The sequence below is a fragment of the Anser cygnoides genome, chromosome 14 (assembly GCF_040182565.1).
Source record: "Anser cygnoides isolate HZ-2024a breed goose chromosome 14, Taihu_goose_T2T_genome, whole genome shotgun sequence".
NCBI lineage: Eukaryota > Metazoa > Chordata > Aves > Anseriformes > Anatidae > Anser > Anser cygnoides.
The window spans coordinates 18,999,091-19,020,787 of NC_089886.1; the positions used below are offsets into that span (position 1 = coordinate 18,999,091).

The following is a 21,697-nucleotide window of genomic DNA, read 5'->3' on the forward strand; positions in this document are numbered from 1 at the left end:
GCCATATTGCCACCAGTGTTTAAATTTTACCTTCTTATTTTCCTTCTGGTATGTTGGGGGGGGGGGGGGGGCAGGGTGAGGGGGGGGTGGCTGACTGGCTGGCTGGTTGTGTGGGTTTATCCTTAAACAAATCCAAATTAAATTTGGTAGATCCAAAGGTTTTCTGTGGCAGAAAGAGAAACACAATGTAGGATGCTGAGAGGAGAAACAGAGGTGGATGGGAGCAGCCTTTCAGACACATAAAAAATTTAAATAAATTGCTTTTATGTTATTCAGACCACAATGTAAGGATGGGGAAGAATATTAGGGTAAGAGATTTCCCTGAGAAAGTGTTCCCAGTTGATTAGAATTATCTTCCAACTAAGTCTTCAGTGTTGGTAATTTATCAGAGTGGATGGTCTGTTTTTAGTGGTTGAAGGAGCTTTTGTCCTTTTTTTTTCTTTTTCCAAAACAAAGAAAGAAGACTAAAAATACGTGTGAAAAAGGAAAGGATGGAGTGATAGGCTCAAAGACAGATGAATCAAGAGGAACAGAATAAGAAACGTAATAAAGCCTCGCTGAGAGCAACAGACTTGAGTTACTTAAGTATTACATTCTATAGGTGCTTTTTATTCAAATGTAGTCTTCTAAAGCTAAAGGAGAGTAATAAAAGTAAATGGAAGAAAGAAACTGAGTGAAGACAGATTTTAGAAAAGGGTACATGAGAAATGAGGATATATAAACCACTTTAATTTGGATCAAACTCTGCTATTCTTTAAATTCTTAGTCCTGGAAAACTTGACTGTGAAAAACTTTTAAATTCTGTTTTTGTTTTTAAATTTTATACTGGGTTTGTCATTGATTTTAATAGTGCTATGTAAGATTTGTATCAATGCAAAAAAAAATTGTCATTTTGCTTTGATTATTGAAAATATAAAATTAAGGCAGTGATATTTGGTGGTAAATATTCAGTGCCTGCACATTGTCCACACCTATCACAATAAAAGGTCCTGTTCAGTCTGCCCATTCAGTTTGCCAAAGGCTAAGATTCAGAATTTCACATCCCATTTTCTATCCATATATTTGTAAATATTCTCAAATAAGAATTGCCTGCTTTGACTGTACAGACGGAGCATCCAATAAGTCATGCTAAAACATCAGTATTCCATGTGGAAGTCCATTTTGTATATTCATTTAAATTTCACTTAAGAACTACCCTTGAGATGCATTTAACAAAACAAAAAAGAATTTCCAAATACAACAACAACAACAAAAAAGACCTTTGATGATCAACCCAGACTACCTCTGGTTTTACATTTCCTTCCTTCAAAGGTTCCATCTTTTCTAAGTCAGTCTCACAGAAGAATCTTAGAAAATTTTCTTCCTGTACTTTCTAAATGTTGGGGGGGGGGGGGGGAGCTGTTTTCTTGTTTTGGTTGGTTGGTTCGTTTTTTTGGTTGGTTTGTTTGTTTTTTTGTGATTACAGACAAAATTCAAATGGCCCCCAGTGAAAATAAAACTGCCTATCAGCCTTCTCCCAGTTAGAGCCAGCACAATTTCTTTTCTCTTTAACAAAACAGGACATACTTTCTTTTTCAGTTTGCTTTGGTAGTTACTTTATGCACCCTACCTTTTAATTGCTAAGAAATGTACAGGTTAGATTGAGTAGCTGCAATAGAAAAGGACTATCATCTCTTGCAATTACTGACAAATGCATAGGCAAATTCAGATTCTGTTGACCTTCAAGTGTATTGGAAAGCCCATCTGTTTGGACAGCCTTTTGCCTGATAGGGTGCATTCTTTGTTTAATTGCAGTGTTATCCCTTTTGTCTTGTTAACTAAATTGAATTTCATTTGCATGCACATAGTTCTGTTCAGTGGGTAAGACAGATTGTTTTGCTCAAGTCCTTTCCCCAAAAAAATCTCATGCACGTTTGAATGTAATGTATAACAGTCTCTGCCACTGACTGGAGACCCATGTAGCTGTAATTATCTTCTTAAATACATGCTAAGGGAGAAATTTTGACAATTCCACCGCCGTTTCATTTATTTGATAGCTTTACTATTGGCTGTCCCAATACATTAATTTACAATGAAGCTAAACTGAATTAGTCATATCTATAAAAGCTCTTCAGAGTTGCACTTCTTATATTAAACAGAAGTATTTCCAGCTGGTATGGCAGCTTGCGAGGCTTTTTTTGGCAGAAATGTCACGTAATTTACCAATAGTTACAAAATAAGAGTTACTTCCAATTTATTTTACAGGTCTTACTACATTGATGATAACTGCAGTTGCTCAAGGAGGTTAAGTTGATCAGATACTGCTAATACAGTTCACACAAAACATCATGTTTTTCACCTTGCTGTTCCAATTTGACCTGGTAAATGCAATATTACTCATACAGCCCTTTATGTAATGGGGTCCAGTGACTGTTCAGGCATACTATTATTTCAAAAAAATAAAAATAAACAAATGGCCAACACCTCTCGTTATGCTCTGTCTTGAAAGCCAGGAAATTCAATCATTTTGGCTTCATTATCCTCTTGAATATTAGAATGTATTTTTCCCTTCTCATCTTTGTTGATTATGAGGATATTAAGAGCATACTTGAACATGAATAGCCACTCTTGTGAATCAGCTACAATAGTATTGTTACATTTTTTAAAGTCCTTAACAAATTATGGATTTGCTCTCAAAAAAATCTCTTTCAGGTGCTTAGATCATAACTTTAAGGATGAAAGCAGGGCATTTTTGTTAACTGAGCCAAGCTGGGGTCTAATTAGAGGAACACAAATCAGTTTTTAGGGGTGAATGCTACTTGTACACTAAAGTGGAAAAATCAGCTTAACAAGAGTAGTTATTTCAGTGTGTTTATTACTCACTAGGTTACATATTAATACTCCTGATTCCTAACAGACCTACTACAACCAGCATATGGTAGTTCTTCTAGGTGTTAACCTCTGTGAAAGAGGATACTACTGTTAGAATCAAGGACTATAACTAAAATTACTCTTACTTTATCACCCCATTTGGTATCATGTTTCCAAGAATCTCTCTTAGAATTTACTAATGGCTTGCCTATCCCAATATCACAGACAACATGTAAGTTTATGTTAACAACTTGATTTGCATCTCTCCATATGAACATCTACCTCTTTTTATTGTTATTCTATTCCACTGTTATTCTACCTTCTGTTAATTCAGCCACTGTCCTCAGAATTACCAACTATGACAACTTATTTATTATGTCCAACGCACGCCAAATTCTGAAGTGTAAATTTAATGAGTCTGCAGCAACTAATTGAGGTTCCACTAGTCAGAAGAAGGAAGAGCCTAACCTTTTTTCCAAAACCGAAAATCTCCATCCTTTTCTGAACTATGTTAACTTAAGTTTACTTAGTGTTTTGTTGTTGTTGTTGTTGTTTTCATACTTTTTTGGTAAACAATTAAACATACTCAGGACCCAGTGATGTGAGTGATTACTTACAGATGAACTTTTCTGTCCTACTATTTCCATATAGAAATCAATGGCCATGCGGCCATTTCCATAACCTCAGCTGCTGAATGGGAGCTACTGGTTTGAACCATCACCCTTTAAACAAAGATATATTAACTGAGTCTTTTGATTCAGCAGGGTCAACAAATGAATTCTGAAGTAAGCAAGACAGTAAAGTGTGATCTTGGGAGCCGTATTATCTCAGGCCAGGCTATAGGTTTTGGTTTGTTTGTTTGTTTGTTTTTTACCTCAACTCTGCAGATTCATTCTGTTAAAGTACATTAAGTTGCCCAATGCTATGCTAAGGGAATTAAAAGCAACAATGTCTGATAAAGGATATAGCCTTACACAGTCTAAAACAGACCATAAGGCATAAGGTTTATAGTCCTTAAATTTTGTGAGGGATATTTACAAGGGATTTTAAATTTTAAATTTCACTTTGTTGAAATTAGATAATATCAGTTGTTCCCTCCAAAATTTTCTGAACATCAAGTAAAAAATAGCAAAAATATGGCCTTCAAAGAAACAAAAATGCTATTTTAAAATCTGAGTAAAAGATTTTATAATTTAAAGTAATTCTAATATAATTGTACATTCTACTGAAAATTTTCACTTAGAAAAAAGTACCTGTTGGCAATGGAACACGTAAGTTGTGATGATGTACCCTAATGGGAAACACAACAAATAATTGTTTATAAATGCAAATTTGTTCTAGAGATCAAGGGAATCATCTTTACTGCAAAAGTAATCTTTTTGCCTTAGGATTCTTAAGCAAGATTTTCCCCCCCTCTTTCCTTTAACTATGGTAAAACCTAGATTGTTACTGACTGGATTATATATTTTATGAGGATGCTGTTATCAAATATGATTTAAATTATATCAAAGACATTCATTCTTCTAATTGTCTAATAAAAATTCTTTTTGTATCTGTATATAAACTGTCTGTATATAAATATGGCTTTTTCTGGCTTTCCAGGTAACTAAATAAAATTTTCTGTTTTGTTACAGATATTTATTAAACTACGTATTATTTATCATCTTTGATTTTTGTAGCAGGTTTTTGCAAATATGAACTCACAGAATAAAAACATGTTCAGTTCTTGACCTTGGCTCTACTTTTTCTAAGAAATCTTGATATTGTTAATAGCTCGTGAAAGAAAAAAAAAAAATCCCTTGTTTAGTTTTTGGAGTCTTTAATATTTCAAATTTATAGTGTGGATTTTCAAAAGAACGACTGCTGTGGTAGTGTCTACAATATAAAAAAGCCAACATGAGGTGCATAAAACCAATATTATGACATCCATAAATTACTGCTTTTTCATACTAAGAAGGTGAAAATTGAGTCTTTGAAGAGATTGCTATTTTTATTTAAGGTGTATCCTTCGAAATAATAAATGACAAAATACATTTGTCCTGCTGAATCTTAATCCAGTCAAGCAAAGGAATTAAAGAATACAGTGTCCTTACAAGTTGGAAGTGACAGAATGCAAGTCCTGCTGTTGTTGCTGCCTTAATTACTCATGGTTAATGATGTCTGTATTACACCCCCCCATATGACTTGCTCAAAAATAGATCAAATTAGTGAAAAGAATTGTTAATTCCTTGATGTGATTCTAAAGATTTATTTCTTCCTCAGCCCCAGGGCATGCTTTTGTGCAGCTTGACCCTATCAACTCAGTATTAGTAGCTGAAATGTTGGTATCTGAAAACAATATCCAAGTGTGTGTTTGGATTTTTCTACACTGTTGGCCTCTGAATTTATGCGCTCATGTCAAGTCACAACTTTGGTCCTGAGGCTAAGTTTATTATGTCTCACAAAGCCAAGTGGTATTTCCTATTTTCTAAGAGATCTCTAATATTGAGAAGAAGGTTGTACAATTGGTGTTTATGGTGTTTTACAAATTAGGACATGTATGGCCCAAGCAAAAGTTCATTGTAAGGAGTTTCCATTAACTTAGGATGAAAGGAGCTGCAATCACCAATCAGTCCCTTTGCTAGACGTAATTATTTATATCTTATTGGTATTCTCCTTTGATTCCAGTTAGTTTCTCTGGAGCACATAAATGAGCTATAATAAATACTTTGAGAGCTGCGTGTATGAAAGCAAAAAGGTATCTTTACTCCCAGCTAAATGACAACTATGACATGCAGCTCAAATTGGTTTAGTGAACATGTCAAATTAAAGTACCCACTTTGACAGAGTGAATATTTTTGTAATGGTAAAATATAATTATTTTACCACTTTATGCAGATCCCATTTTATGCAGAAGTCTCTTTTTTGGGTCTAATAAAAATACTGAACATGATTCTGAACAAAAAGTGAGGTGATTAATTTTTTTTTTATTCTCCTAAATGGTTTGAAAATATTCAAACATTCAAATATTTCAAACATTCTGTGAAAGATAAGAACATGCAGTGCTGTGTGCCTTTCTAGCTAATGTGAAATTAAAATTTTCCACTTGAAGAATAGCCTAAAAGCTGGAATGGGTAGGATTTGCCCTATTCTTCCATAGTATCTGATCAAATTGTCCACTTCATGTCAACTTCTCTTAATCCTTTTTTTCCCCCCATATCCAGTATTCTCCAAAAATTCACAAGTATTTGGATATAACCATAGGTTCTTCAGTGTGCTAATTTAGTTCACATGCAGTGGTCATCAAGGTATCCTGGTATCTATTGTTGACTCCGAGTATCAATCTGTCTCTTTGCTCATATGCATCTTTGAGAACAAATAATAAGCATTGAAAACATTGAGGGATTTTCAAATCATGAACCATATTAGTAATCTGCATTGGTTTGTAATTATCTATTGTATCTATTGATTCATAAAACCTAAGTTCTTTTCTTGGCTCTTCTACATGCTTGCTGTCCTTTACTCAATTTTTCTGTATCAGGATTTTAAAGAATGTAAACAATAGTTTGTTACCTAATCATTTTGACATTTACCATTTCAGTTTATACTTTTGTCTTTCCAATTGTCCTTATCAGCCTATTTTTGGCAAGAGGCAAAATTGCCAAGATAATGAAGTATCATTGTAAGTAGTCCAGATGGAAACAGTTTTCTCAAAAGGTTGTTTATTAGAAATTTGTTTGGCAAATATGTAACCTGAATTTATACACACAGCTTCTCTAACTTTGTAAACCTTGGCATTTGTGTCTCAATTATGGCTGTGTAAAATAGGAACATTATTGTTCCATATTCTTTTCACATTCATAATTACATATCATTATTGTCTCATTGACACATTCAATCAAAGGATAGGCACATATCTGAGATGTAAGAATTTGAAGAAGCAAATGTCATTTCTTTACTGTGTTGTTGTTACAGAGGTTTTGAGCTATTATGTAAGAAAAAACTTAGATTTGCTTTCTCTGATATATTTTACATATGCTTAAAATTATAATCACAGGTACATTTTGAAATATAGCTTATTAAAATGGTTCCCACAAAAGACAAATCATAAACCAAAAAAATATTTTACATATAAAATGAAAGATGCATTTCATGCACTAATCTGGGATACCCTCTGTGAAAAGATTAGAACCTTTGAAACTGTTGATTTTCAGAAATAGACATCTGTGACCACTAAAGTAAGACTTATGCCCAAGAATTCTTGGGCCATGTGCTTTGTTTTATCTTCATTTTTATGTATATGATAATAAAACCACCACTAATATTTGTTCAAGTATTAGAAAGTCAAGAAGGAAGTCACCACTTCAGAAGTATTTTACAGTAATATTCAAAGTTATGTCAACCAAGATATATTATTTTTTCAGAAAATGTTTCTGAACTTGCTTCAAAATTCAGCCTTCCAATTTTAGATTTACGTCATGTTTTCCTGAATATTATTTCCACTGTTGTCCTTTTTATTTCCATACATTTTATAATCCTGCTATATTTCACTAAATATAATTAGGAACAGTCAGTCTAAAACTTGCCTATCAGTAAATATTTTCTTTCTTATAAGACAGGTTCATAACATAACCTTTCAAGTTATTTACAAGGCTTTTTAACAAATATAACAGATCCAGCATTGCATCAGGCCTAATATTTCAAATACATGTTAAGAGGTTGGTTTTGTAAGGTCAAAGGTGAAATCCTGGCCTCGGTTGATACAATGGATATTGTTACTGTTATGAAATCAGACCTATGTCAAGATATAATGTTATGACCAGCCGCTATTATGACTTATGTATATGATACTGAATTCTTGCTCTTTAGTTTGGCCAAATGCTCATTTTCTACCAGATGATCTGAAGTCAAAATGGGTTAGTTGACATAATAAAGATGTAATAAGGCACTGTTTTTCAGTTTTCTGAACAGAGCTGTAGGATTCTTTCTTCCAGTTACCTAACATAAATCATTTATGTTATCCAGGCGTGATGAATATTAAATGATATATGGAGGAAATCATATTAACAGACTTCTTTTATTATTGGAACAACTGCAGGGAATTATAGTCAGCCACTTGAGTGAAAGATGTGTAAGGCAAAATAATAAAATATGGAGATTGGGTAATAAATCATTTTGATCAGGAATGAATGTAATAAACATATAGAAGCTGAAAATCTAGCACTGACTAATGGAGCCATGAATTTCCAATTCCTAGAGGACTTAACTCTTCCTTCTGCTGGACACACACAATTGCAATCATGTCATTCTATGAAAATACACCTATGCATTGAGAAAAATATCCTAAATCAAAATCTTGTATAATACATAACTGACAATATATGGTTATTTGGCACAGTAGGCCAAACTTCAAAAATGTCAGCGTATCACCTCCTCTGAGCCTTGTCTCTGAAACTGCTGGTACTTTAACTATAAAACTGTTTAACAATAACTTTTGGCTGCTTTAAAATCTGAGACATTAAAAAAAAAAAAAAAGTGGTATTACTGCTATTAAATACTAAATATACCTAAAATATCTTTTATTTAATATCTTTATTTGGTTTGTGGGATGCAATCTCAACCTTGTACCTGTTTATCTTTCTTTCAATCAATTTTTTTTCCTTTTTTTTAATTTGTTTTACCACAGCCTCAAGAAAATTTAAAATAAATGGGAAAATGCTGTTAGAATTGTCACATTGAATCAAATTTTCCAAATGCCAAAAAAGTGTTTTTAAGGTGATTTGTTTTTTCTTACTGAACTCACTTTTTTTTCCAGATAACACAGAAAAAAGAGTTGTTGGCTTCTTTTTCAGTTCAGAATAACAAGGGGTTACAGGAAGCCCAGAACTAAGTACCAACCTGTTCTATACTAACTTGACCTATACCGATGGCAGGTCGAGAATGACAAATTCCATCACTTGAGTGACCTTGAACAAATAAGGTTTTACCCATCTTGCTGGAAAGTGTTTAAAGATGCCCTATGTTAGAACAAGGTGCTGTTTATTGCCTGGCAATCATCAGTTGGCTGAAATTGCTTGTGAGCCTTAACTTTTATGCGTGTGTGTGAAAGAGAGAGAGAGAGAGAGAGAGAGAGAACAGTCACTCATAAAATCATGTTCTTAACATTTTTTCTTAAAAGAGTTGACTTGACCTTTGTCCAGTCAGGAGGTCTGATCCAGTAAGCAAAGCACATGTCTGGAACCAAAGTGTGTGTGTATGCTGAAGGTGGAGGGGGGGAATAACCATTTTATTTAGTGTTCTTACTCTGACTTACATTACAGTTCTAGAGTAAGTACATACACTTCTTTCTCTCTCTCTCTCTCTCCCTCTCTCTCTCTTTCTCTCTCTCTCTCTCTTTCCTATTTGAGAAACAGACTGCTATATTACGGAGTGTTTAATGTGTTTTCCATTGTTGGCAGACAAGCTGTCTCAGTGGTGTAAATATGTGAAGCAGAAAACTGTATATACTTACCTTTCTTCTCTACTAGATTAGACCTGAGATGGCCCATTTTGTTTCCTTTGCTTTTCCTATGCCTTGTCTATATCCTTACTCCTATTCCTACACTTTATTTCCTACTGCCTTAAAATATAGCAGCAGTTGGGTTCATAACATGAAAATAAAGTATCCTTGTTGAAAGAAAAGACCATGTAATGTCAGGGAGAGAAAGCCTACAGTAACGTATAGGCCTAATGTAAGGATGTCCATCAATACAATACCCACATATTACTTAAGACCTCTAACGATTGCATCTTTACATGAAAGTGGACTCTATCATTTCTGAATAATTTTGTTGGGAGTATCATTGTCTGTGAGGCAAATTCTTTCAATTCACTTACTCTTGTAGAAAGATGTTTGAGACCTCCAGTGATTTCTAGTTCTACTTCCTTCATAATTTTTCTTCTACTTCATAATTTTTCTTACCTTTCTGTTTTTATTTACAGACCAAAAGAACTGTGATTTTTCAGACTATTGCCTGTGGCTCTTTCACAAGTAAGTGACCTGTAACGTCTAATTATTATGTACCTAATTAATTGTATAACAGCCAAGCATGATTTATATTTACATCTCAAGAAAATGCAAAACTTGTTACCTCAAAAGAACTCAAGAGACCAAAAATAGACAATTGTCTTTGTGTTTTAGTAATGGACGACAGTAAGAACATGGAGACTGCAGAGTTCTAGAGTCACAATGGCAATTTGTGAAGCTGCTGTCCTACATTCCTGAGTGGAATAACACCTACACACACACTGGCATCATGTTCCACTGTCAGAACATACTATAACAGTGTCATTTTTGGTGTTATTTTTGTTTCATTTAATACCAAAAAGAACTGTCCTTTCATTTCTTAGTTTTACTTTAAAAAATCCAAACAAGCTAGTGGGGGATGATGAATTAGTAGACTGAATGAAATCAGTCAGTCTGAAACAGACAATCTGTTTCAGTGCTTTGCAATCCCAGCTCTCCTCCCTCTCCATCTAGAGACCTTTGTATCTCATCATATCCTCTGTTGACAGGAGAAAACAGATTTTCTTTTTCTCCTTCTTTTCAGGTATTTTTAGTGTACATAAAGTTTTGTACTACACCTGTCCTTCCTAGATTAACCAAATCCACTTCCTTCAAACATTTTTCATATTTTATGCTTGCAGGTTACTTCTTATTATTGCTTTCCTGGGATTTTCTCCATTTGGTCCACTTAAAAATCAAACAAAAGTCCTTGAACATAAAAATTAATGGACCAATAAGTATAATAATTTGAGGATAGAATTGTAGTTATTTTACTTTAATATTAACGCTTCAATATTAAGAACAACAATAAACTTTCTTAAAGCAATAGAAAAGTCCAACTGAATAGAGGGGGGGAAAGGACTAAGAATAATAGCAAATTCATACTCATTTGTATTTTTATTTCTGTGCTTTACATTACTACCTTTTAGAATTAGTTTAAATTCTAATTTAGAATTAAATTTAGAATTGACTGTGAGCTGTTCATGGCAGGAGTGACTTGGTTTGTATACTTCTCCTATAATGAGACTCCACCTCACTAAAAGTTCTGAAAGCTTTGTTACAAATTACTTCTTCACTGTGGCAAGTTCCAGCCAAAACCTAGTGGTTTCTCACTATTATTTATTATTATTATTTATTATTATTATTTACCTGGGGAACTATAGGCCTGTCAGTTTGACCTCAGTGCCAGGAAGGCTCATGGAGCAGATTATCTTGAGGGTCATCAAGCGGCACTTGCAGGGCAAGCAGGCGATCAGGCCCAGTCAGCATGGGTTTATGAAAGGCAGGTCCTGCTTGACGAACCTGATCTCCTTCTATGACCAAGTGACGCGCTTGGTGGATGAGGAAAAGGCTGTGGATGTGGTTTACCTTGACCTCAGTAAGGCTTTTGACACCGTTCCCCACAACATTCTCCTCATGAAACTGGCTGCTCGGGGCTTGGACTGGCGTACGCTTCGCTGGGTTAGAAACTGGCTGGATGGCCGGGCCCAGAGAGTTGTGGTGAATGGAGTCAAATCTGGTTGGAGGCTGGTCACTAGTGGTGTCCCCCAGGGCTCAGTACTGGGGCCGGTCCTCTTTAATATCTTTATCGATGATCTGGATGAGGGCGTCCAGTGCGCCCTCAGTAAGTTTGCAGATGACACCAAGTTAGGTGTGTGTGTCGATCTGCTCGAGGGCAGGAAGGCTCTGCAGGAGGATCTGGATAGGCTGGAGCGATGGGCTGAGGTCAACTGCATGAAGTTCAACAAGGCCAAGTGCCAGGTCCTGCACCTGGGGCGCAACAACCCCAAGCAGAGCTACAGGCTGGGAGATGAGTGGCTGGAAAGCTGCCTGGCCGAGAAGGACCTGGGAGTATTGGTGGATAGTCGGCTGAATATGAGCCAGCAGTGTGCTCAGGTGGCCAAGAAGGCCAACAGCATCCTGGCCTGTATAAGAAGCAGTGTGGCCAGCAGGTCTAGGGAAGTGATTGTGCCCCTGTACTCGGCTCTGGTGAGGCTGCACCTTGAGTACTGTGTTCAGTTTTGGGCCCCTCGCTACAAGAAGGACATGGAGGTGCTCGAGCGAGTCCAGAGAAGGGCGACCAAGCTGGTGAGGGGTCTGGAGAACAAGTCTTAGGAGGAGCGGCTGAGGGAGCTGGGCTTGTTCAGCCTGGAGAAGAGGAGGCTCAGGGGCGACCTTATCGCTCTCTACAGTTACCTTAAAGGAGGCTGTAGAGAGGTGGGGGTTGGTCTGTTCTCCCACGTGCCTGGTGACAGGACGAGGGGGAATGGGCGAAAGTTGCGACAGGGGAGTTTTAGGTTGGATGTTAGGAAGTACTTCTTTACTGAAAGGGTTATTAAGCATTGGAACGGGCTGCCCAGGGAGGTGGTGGAGTCACCATCCCTGGAGGTCTTTAAAAGACGTTTAGATGTAGAGCTTAGCGATATGGTTTAGTGGAGTACTTAGTGTTAGGTCGGAGGTTGGACTCGATGATCTTGAGGTCTCTTCCAACCTAGAAATCTGTGATACTGTGATACTGTGATATTATCCTGCCCTGCTGTGTTTATTTTTTTAAAGGCTTTTCTATTAGCCTATAGATAACTTGTTTCTAAGCAAAAGTGATTCACTGGAAAGACTGCAGTGAGCCAAAGCCAACAGAAGTGTGATTCAATTAACAATCCATTATACTTAAAAACATAACATCAAAGGTCTAAAGAGTATCTCCTGTTAATTCATAAACATATATTTTGGAATTAAACCTATTAAAATCTGCTCTACTAAACTAACCTGTTTGGAAAGCAGTTTTAAAATCATTCACTAGATACTCATAGTAAGAATCATGCGTAATCAATCATTACAAGTATTGTATTGTCATTTGATGATGTTATTCGGCTGAAGTTACTCAGTACATTCTTTGGATTAGATTCACCTACAGCACCAACTGCAATGTGATTCTGTTCCTTCTTGGGTATGTAGCTGACAATAAACAAACAAGCAAACAGTGATAAGATGAAGGAGTTATTCAGTGTTCCAGGGAAAGAACTGAAAAGTGCAAGAGTGCTAGTAAGATGCATGTTGAGTATGTAAATTTGAGAGGACTTAGCAACCTCAAGTAAATGACATGCTGGAAGTTCGTTGTGGTCAAGGACTACCATGCCTTGTGTCTACAAGGCTGAAAGTGTTAATGAGCCAGAACATATTGAAAACTTTAAAACTGACTTCCTGAAATATATCTATATGACTTTTAAAATATCATAAGATAAAAGAATTTTCTGCTGAATTGTACAGATCAATACATAGTTAATTATATAAAATAATACAAGGATTTTTCAATAGGATGTATACTTAAATAATTCTATTCAATAAAATTAAAACACTATCAACCCAAAAGTACATTTAACTGTGTCACGGCAGCTCAAATAAATTGTTTTGTTACATTTCTTTTATAGCACAGTGTGTCTTAAACAAATTCCCATTAAAAATAGATACAGCAAACTTTTCATTTTAGATATTAGATAACAAGATGTTACAAAATATTTCAGACAGTGTGGTCCAGTTCCTGAGCTGGAGGCTCATTTTTCTTGTTTTTGAAAAAGGCCAGCTCCATTGCTTTTACAATACTTTCATTGTGATGATCAGTTCTGAGTTTGGAAAAGAGGATATGAGGCTAATCCAGCACTGATCCCAGGTTTTGAGGTGTTTTGAGGGGGGGAGGGAGAGTAGAAATACCAGCTGAATACAATATTATTGGTAATGGCTTCCTGGAACATAAGTTGAATTCATTTACTCATACCTTGGTATTATCAAATGACCTTATAAACACAAGATAATTAGTAAGCTACTATTTCAGTAAAACTTCCAATATTGTTGTAAATGGATAGAAAGGAACAAACCTGAGAATAGTGCCAATCATCCTGCTGCATATTAATTAAGTTTAGTATAGCATTTTCTTCTGTGAACCATAATATCAATGTGCTAGTCTATTACTTTCATGGAATCTGCTTTTCTATATGTGTAACGGTTTGGAACAAAAGTTATCCCTTTGAAAACCATCAGGGATAAATTTGTGCCTGAAGGAAGAATGGGGCTATGATTGTATATACTTGACAGAGTTGTTATGCTTGTTATAAATATTGACGTTATTATAAATTGAAAGTAGGAGTGCCTGTATGAGCTTGTGGATTTACTTTGTGGTTTATGATTGTGTTTATGGAAATATGACATAACAGACACCAAAACTGAACTATAAATAAACTATTCCTAAAGTCATTAGTCCATGAAAGCAGTGCTTATGTGGGATTTAAGAAGTCCAGTAACCAAAAACTGTCAAAATCAAGGAGTTCTAAAACACTTTAAGGAGTTTTAAAATGCTTTAAAACACTGAGTCTTTTAAAGAGAAAGATTTAGCTCAGTTATTTAAACAGTGTTTGTCAATATGGATTAGGAAGAATTTAGAGATTAGATGTAGATGAAGACATTCAAAACTTTTTAGCAGAAGCAGGGACAGCAGGCTAAACTCCTAAAAAGTGGAATAAAACAGCTAAGTTTAAGCAGGCAATATGGCTACTGTTTTTTGCACTGTCAGAGTCCTGCAGAAACACATAATTCTTGCAACTCATTCCCTTCAATTACAAGGAAGGATCCAGGCTTATTTAGGCAAGTGTTTCCAAATTTTAGAGAGCAACCAGTGTGCAAATATGTGGGTGCTAATATGGCAAGGAAATCATTAGACCGAAAGAACTATATTAAAATATCATCCTTACAAAGGAGTATGACAGTGTTAGCTCTTGATATTTCTTAACCCAGTAGCGTGAAAATCCAGATTTATCCATTTTATAAAAAAAATGTATTACTTGCTTTGTTGCCCTCTCCATATTTCTTTAAATCTTACTGGGCTTAAGAGCATATAACTATTAATAAGCCATATTATTACCAACAAAATAATTAAGTAATGCATAAAAATGCAGTTTCATCTGCATGAAAAATTTCAGGTGCAATCTGTAATTTAAGTTGTAGGCAAATATATATATGTATGAATTTGGGGAAAAAAATGTATTTTTCCTACAGAAAGAGAATCTTTGCTAGGAATCCAAATCTATTTCACATTTGACCATACCAGTAATCATTCCACTTCTGCTATCGGTCTTTTTAACCTGGAACCAAGGGTGCAAGAACTTGAAGTAATGTGTAGAAAAGAAGGAAGACAGGAGAAGGTTCATTCTGTTGCTGACTTGCATTACCGTGTGATTTGTAATGGTAGTGAGATTAAAAAAATATATTTTGCTAATCAAAATGGTAAAACAGTTTACACAGTCAAACATCATGATTGCAAATCAAAGCACTAAGGAACACAGACTGGGAAGAGCTAGCCTAAATTTAGAATCGCATGAGGTGCTGTGATGATTTTGAACAGTATCTGACCTCTAGCTGTATAAAATTATAAGTTTGGAGGATATTTGAATCCGTATAAGCTAAAGTTTGTTTCTAGCGAAACAAAGCTATGTTTAAAATAGAATACTTCCAGAGTTACCATAACTTTTTGCTTTTCTCAAAATCCATCAGGAAGAGCAATATATTGTGTAAAAGACTGCCTCATTCACAGCAATGTAGTGTCTTATGAGATCTTTGCAAATACTAAAAAAAATTATGCCATTAAATTTTCAGTGAAATTTTTCATTTCTATAAAATGAGAATTTAAGAAACTTCTGGGAAAGTACAAATTGTCTCATGTACCTTTGGACATTTGTTTACAGTCTCATTTATTCTTTTTACCCTAGAAAACAGCCATGAGAGGGTGAAAATACCAGATAATACTGAAAGCATTTTCTTAGAAAATGAAGACACAGGATCAACTTTTTGATCAGGTTGATTGAGATAGGTAGGTTCAACCTACTTGTTATTGGATTGAACCCTGTCAGATTTCTGGGTATTCAAACCTGAGTTTTCTTCTTTTTCTAACTTAACAACTTTTTCACTGAAACTTTGTTTCTTGTGTATAATTCTGCACTGATTTTTTCTGAGGAGAATTTTGCAAGTGTGTGTAATGTCAAAGAGTGCAGGGTCCTTGCCATTAGTAGATGGATTTATAAATGTTTTAATCAGAATTTATGGTATAATTTATGAGAAAACACTTGAAAATGCATATGTAAGTAGCTCCTTGGTGAATGATCATTTCTTCATTATGAAAACACTATGCAAAAATATTTTTAAATGTAATTAACATTCCAGAGATTTATTAGACAACAAAATCACCTCCTTACCAAGTAAATCTGATGTGAATGAAAAATGACGTTCAGCATACCATGGAAATAATACATATGTTGAAGTTTTTCTTATTTTTCAAATACATAAAAATTTGAAAATAACTTTTGATTTAGTTCTAAATGAGCTGCTCAATGTTTTTGTTTAGTTGATAGGTGAAATTAAAAATAAATCTTATTAACGCATCCATATTTGTTATAATATTTCTGTAGTTCTCCATGGAAAAAAATGACAAATGCCCAAAACTTCAGAAGTTTTATTTAAAAGAAATACATCCTCCATAAAGCCTGAAAACAAGATACATTTTTTGCTAATCTCTATACATATATATAGAATGAATAGATGAGAAATGGCTTACTGATTTGATTATTTCCGCTTAAGTACAAGTAAAATCAGTTGAACAGGGTGTCACTTAATAACTGGTCTCCCCAGCTAGAAACTGCTTGTTCCCCTGCATAGCCCAGCACGCCTTAAAATGATAAGTTTTTGATAATAACCCTAGTCACAGGCCTGCAGTCAAAATAGATAATGGGAATAGAAATGTAAAGTGCTTAGCTTAAGTAAGGTTTTAAATAAGCAAATGGTAAGAGGAACTGAAGCTGACAAAATATTGGAATGGAGGAAACTGCAAATGCAGAATACGATGCAGAATATAATTCAGAAATGCAGAATACAAGTCAGCTGAAGCAATAAAGCAAAGGAAGCCATAGTAAAAACTGAGGTTACAGTTACTAGCACTGAATACAGCAGCAACTAAACAGATTAAACTTCTCAGCTGTAGAATGCAGGAGATGTGATTCAGGGAAAACAAAAGTAGGAGAAAACTGTGCTAACTCCCCACAATCAGCTCAATTCTTAAAGGATAATAGCAAAATATCTCCCGATGAAAAGCTTATCCACTAGGACATGCATGGTCTTCATGTTCTTAAATAAGCATTGAGTTACATACCAGGATTTTTCTTGAGTCAGAAAAGTGGACAGAAAAATCTGCTCTGAAGTTTACCTGTGCCTGTCGCCAGTGGAGACTGATATTTCATGGGTTTTTATCTCAATGGAATTTTGTGACTGATTTGGGGGCAGACTTGGTAATCTACCATTTCACAACTATAATATTCACAGGAAAATCCCAAGAGATATTTCTTGAGTTTCCTGCCTTCTCACTATAGGCATTTGTCTCAGTCTGTCTGTCTGTCTCCACCTCTCCCTCTCCCTGTTTGTTGCTCACACACACAAATACACAAGTATTATTTAAAAACAAAATCCTTCACTTTAGTGAATGTGATTGATTATAATGTTGTCAATGTCGTATTATGACTCATAATGACTCATAATATGTCGTTTGCCTTAAAACTGAAGTTACTGATACCTAGATACAGTTAGCTATTTAAGAGTAAGAGTTTTCTAAAAATAAATAAATTGAAAAATGAGTAAGTTCTTTCTTAAGCATCACAGTTGCTAGTGAACCTTTGAAAATGTGATCTATACCTCCGTGAAATCAAAAGACAATTAAAAACAAATCAACTCTATTCTTTAGTATATGCTGAGAAGGCTTTGGGGTGTGACTCGATTATGCAGTGTGAATATTGGTGATCAATATTGCTATATCAATTCATTAATATTTATTTTATTTTTAGTCCCCATAAACTAACTGTGGGCCAGGACATGTCATGCTCGGCACTCTAATGTATAAAACAGCAGTCCACGGCCAGACATGTCTAGTGAATGAGACACTGATACTCTAGATGAAACTAGGAGTCATCTGCAACAGCCTGAGCCATGTAAATTATGATTCCTGTTTCTTATTTAATCAATATCACACTGAAAGCTTTTCATTATCAATCATATTTGTCATCTCTGGTGCTGAAAAGTCAAATATGTCCCTTTGTACCATTCCAAGCAAAGTTAATGGAGAAATAAATTTGAAATCCACTTGCACTCTGAATTTGTTTCTAATCACAGATGGGCCAAACATCAGCGATATAGCAGTATGCTTTGGCAGCGGTTAGTTTTAAATGTACCTTGAGACTGAGCAGACTTGAGATGAATGGCTCAAACTATAAGTCTGTTGCCATCTTCAAGCGAAATGACAGTGCTGATGGTCTATGCGAATTCAAGGAAGGGGAACTCAAGGTCAGCTCTCATTAGTGATCCAAGCAACATAATTTGGGTGTTTCTGGTGCTTCCTGAAAAGCAATTTTTTCCTTGGGGAAGAGAACAAGGAACCTGCCTAAAGTATTTACTCTTACATTAGTTGTTAACATGCTCTTGCTGCTTTAACAAATACTCAAAGTGTTCTGATATAGTTTTGTAAATATTGCATAGTAGGAACTGAAGAGAAAAAAAAAAGAGAGATTTTTGGTTTGGTTTTGTATCTCTAATCTCTGTTCCTGCAGGGTGTCTAACTAATGATGATTTGCTGTTTGGAGTTCAATTAAGAAAAAGTTAAATTTACAAATTCTTAGTGTTCATGCAGTTAAATGAAAATAGGCTTAGTAGAACCTGCTTGTGTATGCAGAGCAGAAATCTATAATATTGACAATCCAATAAAAAGCAATAAGTATAAAAATGCAAATTAATTCCTAAACAAGGCAGAGGAGACAAACTATGCAACAGGCTGTTTTATACTGATTTGCAGAGGGTGAAGTGGTGGTTAAATAATAGTTACTAAAAAGATGTATGTCTTCATTATTCTCCTGTCCATATGAACAGATAACTGTTCATTTTGCCACAGGTCTTCAGGTCTAAATTTTTTTATTGTTTTCCCAGACTCTGGTGTGTTTGTGTATTTCCTTTAGGTCTTTTTTTTTTTTTTTTTTTTTTTTTTTTGTTCTGTGAAGCTATTTTCTCTTTTCTATTGCTTCTTTCTTTCTTGGACTTGCTCTTACTTTCAGACTCTTTCAGACTATCATATATGACCTGACACTGGACAAGTGCAGTGCACATTTTGTCTTTTTTTTCCTTAAGGCATGATATCAAGCATAATATCCCACACACAAACATATATATGTGCAAATTTATCATCATGAAAGTAGTGAGAACTAGATGAAATTATATTATAGTTTTAATATTTTAAATGATTTATATGAAAGCCTTGGATAAACAATTCTATCACATGGAAAATGTTGTCTTAAGAAATTTCTTTAAGTAGACACTAGGGTTTCAGGTGCAATTTTGTATTCAGCTTGGTAAATTTCAAATGAAAAAAAGTGTTTTATGAGCTTAAACATAGTGAATAGTATCATTGATTTAAATGGGAGATTTGATGTTCTTTCTTTGGAGACAGTCTACTACCAATTATTGTTGAGTGTTTTGTCTCCAGTATGTGTCTCAGAAATCAAAACTGGTACACACCAGACCACAATATTAGAATGTGTTTTATCTAGCTCATCTATTTAAATATAGATGAGCTAGATTAACCCAAAAAAATAAATATTAATGACCATTCATTCTACCATTTCACTTGCTACTAAATGCACTAAGGTGCAAATTGAGCCTGAAAACTGAGATAGGCCATATGCTGTCTTTTATGATATTATTAAACCCCAGGGCCAGATTTTGGGTATAGATTTAATATTAGTCAAAACAAATGATGATTTTGAACACAACGATTTCATTGAGGTACATTTCATGTTTCTCTTTATAGCTTAGAGACAAAATACTACTAGTATTTGGTACACCTATGAATTTCTGGCTATGGCATATGACAGACATCTTATTGAATCAAGAGCAGGCTATAGGATTTTGCAGCCAGAAAGATAAGAGAGAACTTACTGAGAAGAACTGTTCATAGGAAATATTTCTGGATTAGTGACCCTAATTTAATTCAATTTAAATATAATATAAATGTAAAATAAATAGGTTACTAAGTTGTTTTTATTATTATCTCAAAAGGACAAGATTTAAAAAGTAAAATTGTCAGTGAATTCAGTAGTATTGAAGACCTCCAGCTTTTTAGTGGGGATGAGGGTTTTTTTTGTTGTTCCTTTTTTTTTTCCTTTTTCTTTTTCTGCTATTAAATAAAAGTCTGTAATTCTTCAGAGTCATCTTTACAAACTTTTCCTTTTCTTGAAGGAAATGGTCTCAAAGCCACTGGGTGGATGTCTACTCAAGAGGAGAAAATCAGGAATATGCAATGAGCCCCCAGGGAATGGAGAGACAGATTGATCAACAATAAAATCTGCTTCGGGCGTCATAAATCTTAGACAAAAGGTAAAAAATGGCATCAAAAAATGTTATTGGAAATCTAGTAATATTAAAACAAATAATGAAAGATATGCACAGTAAAAATAAAAATAATATCTAGCTCTCGTGGAAAATATGTTGCTTGATTTTCAGTTAAAGCACTGTTGAACTGGAAGAGAAGAGAGCTTGTTCTATAACCACAAATAGTCGCAAGAGCCCTGAAAAGTTGCAACACTAGGGCAAAAATTATGGTTACTGTAAGACTTAATGCATGAAAAGGCATGTAGTGTGGTAGGGATTTCTAATAGATGTACTGCTTTGGAAACGGATATCTAGTTTCCTGTAATATTGCAATCCCCAGCACAGATCTTTGCAGCGGCCGTCTTAATGAAGGGATCAGTGTGGTTCATTCTTCATACTATCCTTAACTGTGTAATTCCCTCGTAATCTAATGATCATAGGTTTTCCAGAGAGTGCTACTTCCTTGGCATTCTCACAGCATGTCTTATAGCTGCTTGGGAAGTCCAGTTTCAAGGGATTTATAACATTACAGTTGTGTCAGGGAAACACCAGTCAGGATCTAAGTCACACATCTGCGCTCTGTATTGCATTTTTGCTTATATGTTCCAGTCAACTGTTCCAATGTGTAATTGTTAATTAGTTTGACTCTTGAAGTTCATGAATTACGTTTAACCTTTTGTAACAACTCACTCAGTGGAAAATGGGTCCAGAATGTTACAATTTTAATTCAATGTAATTTTACAATCACCTTAAATCCTTAGGTTTTTATATGTTGTGTATATGAAAAACTTCCTCTCCTTTTTTCCTGTCATAAAAAGTGATTAGGAGTTGGTTTATGAAACAATTAAGTCCCACTCCCCTCTGAAAACAGAATGTAGTTTTAACATAGATTGTCTTCTTTCTGAGGTTAATTTTTATCTACAAGGTTTAATGGAGTCCTTCATGCTGGAAACATCTTTGAAGACAAGTGAAAACAATCTGTCAGTTGCCATGGACACATCTATGTGAAAACCTTATACTCCACTTTTACCGTGTGACTGCATACTGATATTTACTATACAGAAGACTGAGTGTCCCCATCTTAATTCCTAACATGCACTGTGACTTTTATGCAACTCCCTACACAGCTAATTTACACAGCTTGCTTTCATTGCAGTCTGTATCAATTTTGGCAATTTCTTGAGAGAGACATGGCACCACAGGCTAAATGATAGCTCATAATAAGCCAGTATCTTTGCTGTAAAGATAATTGTGAACATCATTAAATGAATGTTATGCCAGGGGGAATGGGTATCCTTCCAAGAAGGCTTTCCATTTATCCTGTGGTGTCAAGCACAGCAAACAAACTGTAATCAGCCTGAGCTTCTTGGGATTTCTGGG

At 35.0% G+C, this 21,697-nt stretch overlaps 1 long non-coding RNA gene across 1 annotated transcript in view; it reads left to right on the forward strand.

The window, feature by feature from the left end:
• Positions 1-20,999, forward strand: part of LOC136786417 (uncharacterized) — a 33,774-nt gene extending 12,775 nt beyond the window's left edge. The window contains exons 3-5 of the long non-coding RNA XR_010825004.1: positions 9,811-9,859; positions 15,631-15,731; positions 20,186-20,999. This is a non-coding gene — a long non-coding RNA (uncharacterized lncRNA). The remainder of the gene's footprint in view (positions 1-9,810; positions 9,860-15,630; positions 15,732-20,185) is intronic.
• The last annotated feature ends 698 nt before the right edge of the window (positions 21,000-21,697 follow it).